General features: G+C 49.8%; 1 long non-coding RNA gene across 2 annotated transcripts in view; it reads left to right on the top strand.

Moving 5' to 3' along the window:
• Window positions 1-747: 747 nt before the first annotated feature.
• LOC125410965 (uncharacterized) overlaps window positions 748-13,517 on the top strand; it is a 31,915-nt gene continuing 19,145 nt past the window's right edge. For both annotated transcript variants that reach the window (XR_015003823.2, XR_015003822.2), the window contains exons 1-3: window positions 748-827; window positions 5,677-5,764; window positions 7,072-7,379. This is a non-coding gene — a long non-coding RNA (uncharacterized LOC125410965). The remainder of the gene's footprint in view (window positions 828-5,676; window positions 5,765-7,071; window positions 7,380-13,517) is intronic.

The following is a 13,517-nucleotide window of genomic DNA, read 5'->3' as shown; positions in this document are numbered from 1 at the left end:
CCTAGACCTGTCCCAGGAGGTCCCAGAGACTGGTTCCCAGTTCTCTCTGGTCAGGAAAAGCCGCAGCCTGTTTGTGGTGACACTTTTGAGGTCACAGAGGGTGTCAGAGGGAGGAGTGCATGGCCTTGGGAGTTGGGGCTGCCTCACTGCTGTGTCTGGAAGGTGGGGGGGGGGGCTGGCTTGGCACCAGGGGAGGCAGCAGGCCTCAAGAGCGGCTTAGATCTTCAGCAGAGCAGCTCATTTTTCCAGAGAAACTTAAACCCACATTGTTTGTTCTCCACTCTGCAGACGCCTCAACTGAGGAAACCACTGGAATCTCATTTGTAGGGGAATTTGGCCCCAGAGCCCCCTCCCCACCCCTTCCCCACTCCCTAGTGGGAGAGCGCCAAGACTTCAGTCACTGCCACCAACTCCAGCAAACCCCAAACCGCAGGAATGCAACCCGGTCACCTGGGGACAACAGAATGAAGTGGCTGGACAGTGAATGGGCTGCAGGCTGTCAGCCTGTGCTGTGTGTGTGGGTTGCTTGTTTTGTGACAAGGGTTTTTGGATTTGGGGTCCCCAGACCTCAGCGTAGATCCAGCCCTGCCACTCTGGTCATGGAATCTTGGGTGGTCACCTCTGTGATTGACAACACTCACCTGGCCAATTCGGCCCTCAGCCAGACCTATGTGAGGAGCTGACTTTGGTCAGGAAAACAAGGGATGATGGGAGGAGTGGGAAGGGTAAAACCTGCCAGTCTGCAGGCTCCACAGGCTGAGCTATGGAAGCTCTCAGTGTGGCTCCTCAGGGTCAAGCAGGCCTGAATTTAGCAAGTGCTGTTCCAGGTACTTTCCTCCGTATCTGATAGCTTTTCTCTTCACAGACAGAAGACCGAGGTGTGGGGGAGGGGGAGGGGTACAGGAACAGGCACTAAGGGCAGAAGCCGGGAGGAGCAGCCACCCCCTAATGCTATGCTTTTACTGCACAAACCACTGATCCCCAATTTGGTGTCAGACTCGTTTCTTGGTAGGATGCTAGCTGGAATTAGGGTTTCCCACACCACTGTCTTCTATTTTTCCTTCTTCCTTCCTCCTTTCTCTCCCCCCCCCACCTTCTGCCTTGTGTGTGTGTGTATGTATGCATGTGCACATACACGTGTGTGGGGGGTGGGAGTGGCTGTGGAGTTCAGGGAACAAACTTCGGGTGTTATTCCTCAAGTGCCATTGTTGTTGTTGTTGACACAGGAACTCTCATTGGCCCGGAACTCACCGAGCAGGCTAAGCTGGCTGCCCAGTGACCCTCAAAGACCATGTGCGTTTCCTGCTTCTCAGTGCTGAGATTACACATATGCATTGCCATGCCATGTATTTTAAATTTTGTTTTATTTTAAAAATGTGGGTTCTGGGGTATTGAACTCAGACTTGTAAGGCAACCACTTTACTGACTGAGCTATCATTACCCAGCCTCCCTCCCTCCCTCCCTCCTTCCCTCCCTCCCTCCCTCCCTTCCTTCCTGTTTTCCTTCCTTTTTAGAGGAGGTGAGACCCAGGGACTTTTGCATGCTAGGAAAGCACTCTACCACTTAGTAACATTCCTAGGCCTTAAAAAGAAATGATTTTTAAGATGGATCTTGCTAAGTTGTTGACACTGGCTTTGCATTTCTAATTCTCTCACCCACCTCTCAAGCAGCTGAGATTATGGGGCACACCATTACACCCAGCTGGAACCATACTGGTTTTGAGATGGAATGGACCCAACATTGAGTTGTTTAAGTTGTCTGCTTAGGGAGGAAAGCACCCGGTCTCAGATGGGAAGCAGCCACTCATCCTAAGTCATCTGGGCAGAACACACACCTAGCCCAATCTTCATGGGCCGTGAACTTTGTGTTCAGAGGGGTGGGGAGGCATGAGGGATTTCAAGCTGGGCAGCACCCAATCGGATGGACGTTTTGAAAATTTATCTTGGCTGTATCAGAGATGGCCTGCTGGAACAAGAGGGCAGCTGGGGAGGGGGTTGGGGGGGAGTGATGGGTGAGACATTTTAGAAATGATAGCTTTAAAATGTCAGAGGGCAGCAGAGCTGGCTCAGGGGTTAAGAACACTGACTGTTCTTCCAGAGGATCTGGGTTTGATCCCCAGAACCCACAGGGCAGCTCACAACCATCTGTAACTCCAGCCTTAGGGGATCCAACGTACTCTTCTGGTCTCCAAGGGCATCAGACACATGTACACTAACATACATGCAGGAAAAACATCCACACACATTAAAAAGACAAAACCGAGATTTCTTTAAAAAATTCTGTTTGTGTGTGTGTTGGTTTGTGCACATTTAAGTACAGGTGTCCGTGGAGGCCAGAAGAGAGCATCATATCCCTTAGTTGCAGGGAGTTGGGAGCTGCCCTATGAAGGTGCTGGGAACCAAGCTCAGGTCCGTCCTACGCGCTCTTACCTATGAGCGACTCTCTAGTCCGGTGGTTCAATGCTGCAACCCTTTAATACAGTTACTCATGGTGGTGGCCTCCGACCATAAAATTATTATGTTGCTACTTCATAACTGTAACTCTGCTGCTGTCACGAATTGCAATGTAAATATCTGATATTCATGATATCTGATATGCAACCTCAAAGGGGTTGCAACCCACAGGTTGAGAACCACTACTCTCGAATCCCTGTACTTTTTTTTTTTTTTTTTTTTTATGCTAGTTGTGACTCACAGCCGGGGCTGCAGATGGCGGCCTGAAAACTGTCTAGACACTGATGCTCGTGAAGTCAGAACACTTTTACTCATGGCTGTGTCCTCGGGGCATAGCACAGTGCCTGGCACACAGACAGGTGCTCAATCAATGTTTGTTGAATGACCCTCTAATACGTTCAAATACCGATGATTAAGTGAACCTGTGAATGAATTGCCTACCCCGCCCAGACAGGAAAGAGTGGCTTTGATCAGAGTCTTCCGTTTCTGAGAAAACCCGGCGGTTCCTGTGGCTTTGATCCGCAGCCTTAATTCTCAACTGTTCTGCTCCCAGAGCTGATCATTTCCTGTTTTCTGACCACCTTATCTCTCTTTCTCCCCAAATAATCTTTGGCTTTCTCTTTCCAGGTGACTTTACACCATGGCTCCGCCCTCTAGTTCTTCCCCTCTCTGTCTTGTCTCTGGCACTAGGGAGAGCCGACTAACTGGATTAAGACCTCTCTCCCCAAATCCAAGCCTCCTGGGGTGCGAGGACTTTCTGGGTCAGGCTCTAAGTCTCCTGGAGGGCAGAGGGCAGGACTGGCGCTGGGGTTTGGTCCACTTCCAGCTGATACTTATTAGGGTAGAAGAGAGAAGAACCTAGGGATGGAGGCTTGACTGCGACAGAATAATCTTGAACTTTGGAGTATCAGGGAGGGTTCCTGCCATAAACAAAAACCAACCAATCAACCAACCAACCAACAAAAATCCCTGAAGACAATAAGTGTTAGCTAAGCCAAGAGGGATGTGGAGGAGCTTGAGAGTGGCAGCTACTGTGTGTGCAGATGTCCTGAGGTAGACAGGAGCAGTAATGACCTGCTTGAGGGGCTGAAACAAACAGTGGAGTCCACGCTCAAACAGCAAAATGAGGCTAAGGAGGAAGCCTGGGGCTAGCCCCTGTGCGCCAGACTAGACATTTTGGCTTCATCCCAAGAGCAGTGGGAAGCAACAGAACATTTGACTAGGCCCCTTGACCCTGTATTTTGAAAAGACCTTTGCTGTAGTATGGCTGACAGACAGGGCGAAGGGTCAAATGAGGGGCCGGGTTCCCGGGCTGTGTAGCTGCTTAGAGAGGGAGCAGCATCAGGGTGGTGGTGGTGGAGGAGTTCCAGGCACGTGACTGGCTTTGCAAGGTCCTGAGGTCATGTGTTCAGTGGGTACACTCAGGAGTCTGCCGAGGGAGCCTCAGGGCCTTGCTGGACTTTGCCTCCCGTGGCCATCTGCCTTACTGGGAAAACAACCTAAAGGTAAGCCAGACAAGTTGCAAGTGCAAAGTCCGGAGGTAGGTTCAGACTGCACGTGCCAGAGGCACAAGGTTAGCGGGAGAAGCGCCCCTCATATGCAGCAGTGAGGACAGGGCCCTGGAAAAACCGCCATTAAGGTCTCCCCAACCGCTAAAATTTACAGGAGTCTTGGTACTAGGGATCGTCTGTGTTACTCATGGGGCCATGCCCCATGCCCTGGAAAAGACCCTTCCTTAGAGTAGCAGGACTGAGGACTGAGGGCTGAGACCTGAAGGATCTGGGGCAGCCGCTGGGTCGCCTGGCCAGTGAGAGGGGCTTCCAGATCTGATCCCCCTTTCTTCCTCCTGTCTCTGACTCAGTTCTTGGAAGTTCATTCCTCTGTAACCTGATTACTCATAGAGCCTCCACCCTTCCCACGCAGGTCCGCACCCTTCCCTGGAGGAGGGGCCGATAGGGGAGCCCTGAGGTTGTGAATGTGTAAACCTAACAGCCATCCCCCCCCTCCCCGCAGAGTAAGGTCTGAGTCTCCCCTATGGGGTGGGGGAGCTCTCCAGGGGTATGGATACTCCTTAGCTTTAGAGTCAGGAGCTCCTAGGAGCCCACCAGGTGTGTTTGCTGACAGCGGGCCTTGGTGCCAGTTACCCATGACCGCTGAATGGCTGGCGGGTGTAGGTGGGTTGTAGGACCTCCGGTCCCTGCCCCCTGCATGTCCCTGATACTGAGGGTTATCAGTGACCCTGGAGGGCTCGGCTGTGGGGGACAGGCCAGCATGGAAGAGTGCTTTCTCCTCAGAGTCCATCCTGCCCATGTCACCCAGGAAGCCCAGGCCCCCTCCCTGCTGTGACTGTAAGGGGACCAAGAGTCATAGGGTTGCTAGGGACCCAGGGAGTCTGGTCTCCAGCTGTCTTCTCCTTTTCTGTCCACCCCGGGGTAGCGGAGTGATTTTTTTGTCATTCTGTTCTCTGGCATCTGGTTCCCCAAGCAGGTTCACAGGCATGCTTTAGGTCAGCAGACCTTCGGGGAGGGTAAGAAGTCACAAGCCAGAAGAAGAGTTTCCAGCGACCAGCAAGGACGTCTGAAGCAGCCCTGTCATTGTATTCCCCAGGCTGCCTGCTCACGTCATGCAATCCAGGATGGCTCTTACCAGACTGAGCGCACACTCAGGGGACACCATTCTCTCCCTTCCTGATCTTACTACATTTTCATGTCTGCCCATCTCCCTCTACCACGGTTGAGGATGTCCCAGAGAAGCAAGCGCCCATTCTAAGACAATCCCTGATTGCTGGGAACATCAGGAGCTGGGGACATAATGACCAACAGGGACCCAGAGGTCCACAGAGGCCGTGGGAGGTTCTGAGGGTATGGTGGCAGCTTCGAACTCTCTTCTAGAAGTACTAAGGAAAACCAGTTGGACAGGGCAGAGCCACTCTGGTTACCCTGGAAAGATCATAAGCCTCAGATAGCTGAGAACGGAGTGGTGATCAGTGGAAGTGACCTCAGAGAGAAGGCATGGTTTTAATCCAGAGAGAGACCTGGAGTCTTCTCCTGCCTGCCCTAAGGACACAGAGTAGCAGAAGTTCCCTTGGGTCTACTCCAAGGTACCAAACTCCAGAGACCTGAGTTTCTTGGTGTCAAAGTGTCTCTGAGGCACCATTCCTGGGTGGGACACCTGGCTGTGAGATTCACAAAATGCCCGTAGCCTGACCTTGACTCGCTTACAGGCAGAAGCTTCTTTGGGCCTCAGTTGCTGGTGCAGGATCACCGGAGGCAGGACCGCACGTTCTGTAACATCATCCTGGTGAGTTCAGGGTAAGTTCTCTCCGAATGTCGGCTGCCCCTGGAGTGTCTTGACCCATTCCAACCTTCACAGAGACTGTACACACTTTCCTTCACGTTGGGGATACCTCAGCACCTTCCTCAGGATGAGTGGTTCCCTGTGGAATGTCCTCCAGTGAGCTGTAGGAAACGGGCCCGAAGGGAATTCCCTTTGGTGGCCTTACCTCCCTGGAGACGGGGAGATACAAACACATGCACATCCTGTGGAATTAAGAAGAGGTCACCACACCCTGGAGGATGCTCTGCTCAGAGCGTTCTCTCCAAGCCTTTGAGTCACCATCGCTTCCCTGCAAACGCCCAGGGGCAATGCGGACTAGGGACAGGGTTATTTGTCCTCTGACTTCTGTCTCCCTGGGCAAATGTAGAGACACCTGACCGCTTCCGCTCCTGACAAGCTTTGGCCAAGGGTTCCTGGCTAGGCCTGGCGTTTCCGTGTATCAGATAGAGACGTTAGAGTCACCCTTATATGGTGGCTGTGAGGACTACACAGGCTCTATTTCACAAGCAGGAGGGACGTCAGCAGTATGTGTCCCTCCTTGTCTTTCTCCTCTCCCTGCTCCCTGGAGAACATTCTAGGAAGGCTTACTCAGTTCTAAAAAATTGATTCGTTTACTGGTTTCCTTTGTGCTCTAAGAAAGGCACCCAGTTATTGGAGCAGTCTACAATGTATTTCTGACATAAAACAGGGAAGAGGGAGAAGGAAGGAGGAGGGGGACAAGCTTTGGAGAGAAGAGAAATTAGGTTTCCTGACATAGCCCCAGCTGGCCTGCAACTTGCTATGTAGACCAGGCTGGCCTTGAACTCACAGAGATCCCTTGCAAGACTCTAGTTGGGGTTAGGAAAAATTCAAGGAAACAGTTTGGAAGTACCATGTTCACGTTGCCATTCCTGATACCTGAACTGCCTGGGCGATGTCCCTAGGGGAAGACAGACCGGGCATGCTCCGTGTGAGGGAAGCAGCCAGTGCAGTGGTTGCTGCTGGGCGTTCCTGGGCATGCCTGTAGCCTCCTTCCACAGTCCACTGGTGTTTTCTGAGTGCAAGGATGGTCCTGTGAACTTAAGAGCCACTTGGGGAGGGGCAGGTGGATCTTCTTGAGTTTGAGACCAGCCTGGCCTACATAGCAAGTTCCAGGAGAGCCAGAGCTACATAGTGAGATCTTATCTCAACAAACAAACAGAGAGTCACTTGGGGACCTAGGTCTGTTGCTATCCCTGCCCCCGCTGTTAGATTGGAGATTCCTTGATGACAGGGACTTTGATTTTTTTTTTTTTTTCATTAGATGACGAAGACCGGCGTGGACTGCCTGGATTCTCTCTGACCTTGGGCTCTGCCTGAAGCCCCAGAACAGACTTCTGCTCAGGATTGGATCCTATCCCTGTGTTTGCCTGAACCTGTTGTTGAGAAGGTAGGAGGAGGGAAACCGGCAAAGCATTAAGTGTCTTCTGCCATGTGCTGCCCAAGGAGATTGAGAGAAAAACAGAAAAACAACCTGCTCCAGCCCAGCCCCAGAGCTAGACTTGTCATTTGGGCGCGTGAAAAAAAAAAAACCAACTCCCAACCCCACCCAGGAGGTTCTCAGAGTTCCAGGTAAGCTGTGTCTGGCCCAGAGATCTTCTCTTCTCTGACTGTGTCTCACTGGGCGGGGCAGGGGCCTAGCCAAACCAGCGTTCTATCTCGTGGCAGCGAACGTGTTTGCTTGTGTTTGGCAAAGTGGCAGGGGTGGGGGTGGAGGTCACGATGACAACAGCTCAGAAGCTTCTGCAAGAAAGGAACAAAGTGTTTGCATTGTGGACAAGTTAGGATCTGTCCGTGTGGGTCATAGTCTGGGCAGCGTAGCTCAGAGCTCAGTGCGGCAGTGGAATAAAGCTGTTCATACTTTGGTTTAGATTGCTGCAATTCTATTAATTCTGAGCATAGATCAAAATGCCCATAGGCGCAGGCTATGGGACATGTGGGGTTGGGAAATGCAGAACAAGGTCAGGACATTGTAAGTAATCCTTCTCGCTAGAAGTGCAGGCATGGGCATGACTCTACATATTGCAAAGAGAGTGGAGTCATGGCAATAGTGTGAGTAGGCACTGTGGGAAGTGGGCACACAGGACAGTGAAGTTAAACCTTCCTCCTCCTCCTCTTCTTCTCCTTCCTCCTTTTCCTCCCCCACTTCTTCCTCTTGGTTGAGACAGGGTTTCTCTGTGTAGCCCTGGCTGTCCTGGAACTTGCTTTGTAGACCAGACTGGCTTCAAACTCAGAGATCCACCTGCCTCTGCCTTTCAAGTACTGGGATTAAAGGCGTGCGCCACTACTGCCTGGCTATGAAGTTAAACTTCTTGAAGGTTAGAGAAGACCATCGATGTAGATGATCTGAATCTTGGAAAATGAATACCTAGGTAGCTTAGTAGTTATGAGCACTTGCTCTTGCCCGGATTGGTTCTATTCCCAGCACCTACGTGCTAACACATGGCTCTCTGTGACAGCGGTTCCAGGGGACCTGGTGCCCTCTTCTGGCCACCACAGGTACCACCTACATGTGGTGCACAGGCATACATGCAGGCAAAACAGCCAAACACATTTAAACAAATCTTAAAAAAAAAAAAAAAAAAGGAGTGACTGAATAGGGATTCAAGAGGTGGAGAAGTGGGGGCATAGAATCAGAGCTAAAGGACAGGGGTAGAAACAGAGCGAGTAGCTTAGCATCAAGTGGGGAGGAGGCAGGGGGAGGGGGAGGAGGGAGGATGAGGACTTAGTTTTTACTGAGCGCTCCACAATCACCAGGTGCTGTACTAGGAGCCTCGCCCATCTCGTCCTTTCAGCACTCCGAGCAGTTGGGTACCGACGCAGGGCCTCACTCGGAGGACGTAGATGGTTGAGCCAGGTCCAGGCGGGTCTGTTTGCGTCCACGCGTGTGTCCTGACTGCCTTCTACAAGATTTATATCCTATAACGTTTTTAGAGTTCTGCAGGGGTGATTTAAGGACAAGCTGGATTTTAGTCTCATATTTAAAGGATGATCAACAGACTCTGAAATGTGTTATGTAACAAAAAGGCATTTCTTCCATGCCTGTGCCTATTTCTGAATTCTTTATAAGTGTATCATTGATGAGAGAGGTTGCACAGCCTGTTCAGGTCCATAGGAACCCGCAGCAATTGGAGCAAGGGAGAGGGCTCAGTTGGTAAAGAGTTTGCCACATGAGGCTGAGGCTCTGAGTTCGGATCTCCAACACCTCTAAAAGCTGGGTATGTGGCATTTGCCTGTAATCACAGTACCGGGGAGGACCCTTGGAGCTTGCTGAAGAGCCAGTCTAGCTGAATCAACGAGCTATAGGTTCAGGGAGACAGCCCTGTCCAAAACAAAACAGACAAACGTGGATGGCTGCAGAGATGGCTCAGTGGTTCAGAGCCACTGCTTCTTCTTCCGGAAGACCCAATCTCGGTTCCCAGCACCTACCGAGGAGCTCACAAGCATCGGTAGCTGCAGCTCCAGGGGGCTCTGAGACGCTTTCTGGCCTCCTCAAACACTAGGCATGCACACGGTACACATACTTGCTTGCAAGAAAAATGCCCATATGCATAAAATAAATAAAATCTTTAAAAATATATCTCAGGATTGGAGAGTAGACTCAGTGATTAAGAGCACTCAATGCTCTTGCAGAGGACCTAGGTTCAATTCCTAGCACCCACATGGTAGCTCACAACCATCTGTTAATTCCAGTCCCAGGAAATCTGATGCCCTTGTCTGACCTCAGTGGGCACCAAGCACACAGGCAAAACATACTCATATACAAAAAAATAATAAGTAAATAAGCCTAAAAAAATACCTCCAAACCTAAGATGGAGGAAAATACCAGAAATTGACCACAGGTCTCTACATGCACTGGCACATAGGCAGGAACATATAAGCGCACACACATATGTGAACGTACATACATACTTTCACATGCTAAGTAAATAAATACACAGCTGAGCACCCTCCAAGTCCACTGGTCTCCATTACAAGGCAGTTGACTTTCCCATCCAAATTCATTCTTTTCCCTCTTCGTTCAGAAACGCCTTAACAGTAAATGGTAAATAAGAAAGGGAAAGCGGTTTGGCAGAGGATAGCGGCCTAGTGAGCAGGGTGGCCTAGTGAGCAGGGCAGTGGAGGCTGCAGGCTGACATGCATACGGCAGAGCTTGTAGCTGAAGAGGGGAGCTGAGCTCCCGCAGGAGCCTGGAGAAGCCCAGGACTTTGACGGGCAGGGCACAGCAGAGAGCTGGTTTTGCTGAAAGTCTGTAACGGAACTTGCAGACTTCCCGGACCCTTTAGAGCACAGCGCTCAGCCAGCCAGATGTGTGCACTGCTCTGCGTTTCGTTCCTTCTCCCACGTTAGAGGCTCGTGTTGGAAGAAAATTAAATTGTCTGGGGGAAGACTAGGCCAGCTGGGTTTGAAGGTGGCTCCTAGAACAAAGCCCATTGCCGGCTGGCATTTAGAAGTCTCCAGGCAGACAGAAGAGCCTGCCAGGAGACAAAGCCTCCCATTCATCTCCTCTTATCCGTGTGCACAGGGCTTCCAGGAAACTTTGTGCTGCCCCCTTCTTAAATGTGAATGGACAGCCAGAAGCGAGGAGCTATTTGGGGAAGCCTGAAATATGAACTAGAAAGACTAAGATAAATAAACTGAAAATAAGATCTCTAAAGAAACAGAAACAGGCTCACAGACCGGAAGGAACTTTAAAAGAAAGAACTCAACGAGATACTGTATCTATTAAACATGAGCAGTGGGGTGAAAAGAGAACAAATAGCAAAAAAGTCAGTTGGGTGGATAGTGTAACTAAAATTCAGTGGAAATGTTGAAATAGAAAATAAAGCAAGAAGGGAAAGAATCAAAATTTTGTTAGAGAAAAGAGAGAGGAGTCAAAAAGCAGCCAATGAACGGGGCAGTGGTGGGCACACCTTAATCCCAGCACTCAGGAGGCACAGGCAGGAGGATCTCCCTGAATTAGAGGCTAGCCTGGTCTACAAAGTGAGTTCTGGGACAGTCTGGGCTGTTACACAGAGAAACCCTGTCTCGGAAAACCAAAAAACCAACCAACCAACCAGCCAAACAAACAAACAAAGTAGTTAATGCAAGACGTCTGAATTTGACCAGTAAGTATCATTTTCTCACCCAGTGAAGGAGGTATTGGGGATGGAATCCGCGGCGTCATGATGTTAGGCAAAGCTCCACCAATTGTCTCTCTCTCTCTCTCTCTCTCTCTCTCTCTCTCTCTCTCTCTCTTTCTCTCTCTTTAGAAAGTAAATATTTGAGGGAAGAGAGAGAAAACAAGGGAGGATTTTTTTTTCCTCCCAACATAACTTCACAGACTGCAAAGATTTGTGTGTTGAGACTGGGCTTGATAAACTGCTACCATATAAAACAGACAGAATTTAGAGACCGTGGAATGCCTGGAAAAATGAAAAGACTCTACAATTCCAGAGAAAGCAAAAAGTCCCCTGTAAAAGATCACAAACCAAGGCTGGCTTCAGGGACGGCTCAGTGGTTAAGAGCACTGGCTGCTCTTCCAGAGGTCCTGAAAGCTTGCTGCAGTAAAACAAAGGAGAAAACAAGAAAAAGGAAAACGGGGATATTTGTCAGTTTATAAATTAATGGTTGAATTAATGACTTGTCATGGTAATTAGCTAACTGATTGCATTTTCTCTTTGTTAGGCTTATGTATAATGGCTAGTTTAGTTCTGTATTATTTCTGGGCTTTGTTTTGTTCTTAATGCCTTGAAAGTGATTCTTTTGAAGGTAGGGTAGGAGAATGAAGAAACAACATCCCTAGGTCTTTTTTTTTTAAAAGGTCTTTTTTTTTTTTTTAAAGAAAGCAGTTCTTTGTCGGAGGTGTGGGGGGTGGGGTGGGAGGGTGGGAGTGGTGGTGGGAGTGGTAGCACATCTTTAATGCCAGCACTTGGGAGGCAGAGGCAGGTGGATTTCTGTGAGTTCCAGGCTAACCTGTCTACAGAGCGAGTTCCAGGACAGCCAGGGCTACACAGAGAAACCATGCCTCAAAAAACCAAAATAGCAGATTTGGGACAATTATTTTCAGTGTCTTCTTTTATTATTACGTCACGACCTTGGTAGTAGGTTATTCTCTGTTCGATACGCTCTCTTTCATTATCTAAAGGAATCCGCTTAAACAAATTTCCAAATAAGTTCCAGAGTCTGCGTTTCAGAGCATTAGGGCAAGCCGTGCCTGTAGTTATAATGAGGTTAAAAACACATCTATCACAGAAGGATGCTAGAAAGGCTATCGCTAAGCCTTGTCCACCTGGCTGTGGCGTGAACGGTAGAGAAACGTGCGACAAGGCCACTCTCTAGGGTGGGGCCGGCCAGAAGAGCCAGGTCCTGGTGACACCGCGGAGCTCCACACCGACCAGAACCACCCACCCTTGGATTTCCTGTTAGACTAGAAAAACATACCCGTTTGTTGTTTAAGTTACTGGTTGTTCCGTTTTCTGTCCTTTGCAGCGGATTCACTTTCAATTAAAATACCCTTAAACTTACTAGCGGCTTCCTGGAACACAGGTGTTTTTAGTTTCTGTTCAAGTACCCAGTGAATTGACGGCAGTATGAAGGGAGACAACTCTCCCGTCCCTCCCATTTCCCTATCTGCCCATCAACCAGAACCGACAAATTCCTGGAGGTCGGGGGAGGAAACTTTCGGAGGATTTCCTTGGTGCCCTGTCAGTCACTGATTCCCCACTGTGGGAGCAGGTGGGACCCCGAGTGTGGGATACTGGGAAAGGGAACGGAGCCTGCAGCATTGCTCGGTCTGTCCCTGGTGCTGTATGGACGGACCCGACTCAAGCAGCACGCTCTCTGTGATTTGCGTGCTTCAGGCCTCCACTCCAGGCCAACCCAGCTCCTGCCCAGAGAGAACTTCCATAGTCCAGCTGCTCCGCTGAGTGGGTGGGTGATTTCAAAGCAGGGGGTGAAGCCCGTTTGGGCTTTGGGTTTTAGCCATGGCCTCCGGTTCATCTGGTCCCCAAAGAAAGCTGACATTTGAATCCCTGTGTGTCTCCCGTGACTCTTTGTTCATTGGAACAAACTGGAGAAGGGTGTGTTGTGGGGGGACGACTAACCAGCACCCACAAAACCCAACCTCTGCTGAGTACCTAGCCACAGTGGGCAAAGTCTCCAGATTGAAAGGAAACACTGGTTTAAAAATGTTTGATGATTTTAGACTCCATCGTTGATGGATCTTCTGATCTTACCATTAGGTATATTTAATTTCTAAATTTAAATTCTTTTTTTCTTTTTGGTTTTTGAGACAGGGTTTCACTATGTAACCTTGCCTGTCCGGGGACTCACTCTGTAGACCAGACTGGCACTCACAAAGATCCAACTGCCTTTGCCAGGATTAAAGGTAGGCACTACCACCGGCAATTTAAATTATTTTTAAAGTAGGTGCCTGGGCTGAGAACTGTTAAAACCCTCTTGTGTTACAGTCACTAACTTTATCTGTGGCCTGACTTTTGCAGGCTTCAGTTTTACTGGTTATAAAACAAGGACATTAGCCTACAGGAGTGATAGGTACCACGCCAAGCTGTCATAATAGTCTTGTGTTCATTTAACACCCTCTCCTTGAGTGTCTGTATTGTTGAGTGTTGTGCTGGAGGCTGGTCAAGCAAGATTATATAAAACCAACCTGACAGCTGGGCGTGGTGGTGCACACTTGTAATCCCAGCACTCCACAAGCTGAGGCAG

This window comes from Myodes glareolus, chromosome 9 (genome assembly GCF_982192425.1).
Source record: "Myodes glareolus chromosome 9, mMyoGla1.1, whole genome shotgun sequence".
Lineage (NCBI taxonomy): Eukaryota > Metazoa > Chordata > Mammalia > Rodentia > Cricetidae > Myodes > Myodes glareolus.
The sequence above is the reverse complement of the archived record's forward strand: the minus strand, read 5'-3'. Positions and strand labels throughout refer to the sequence as shown.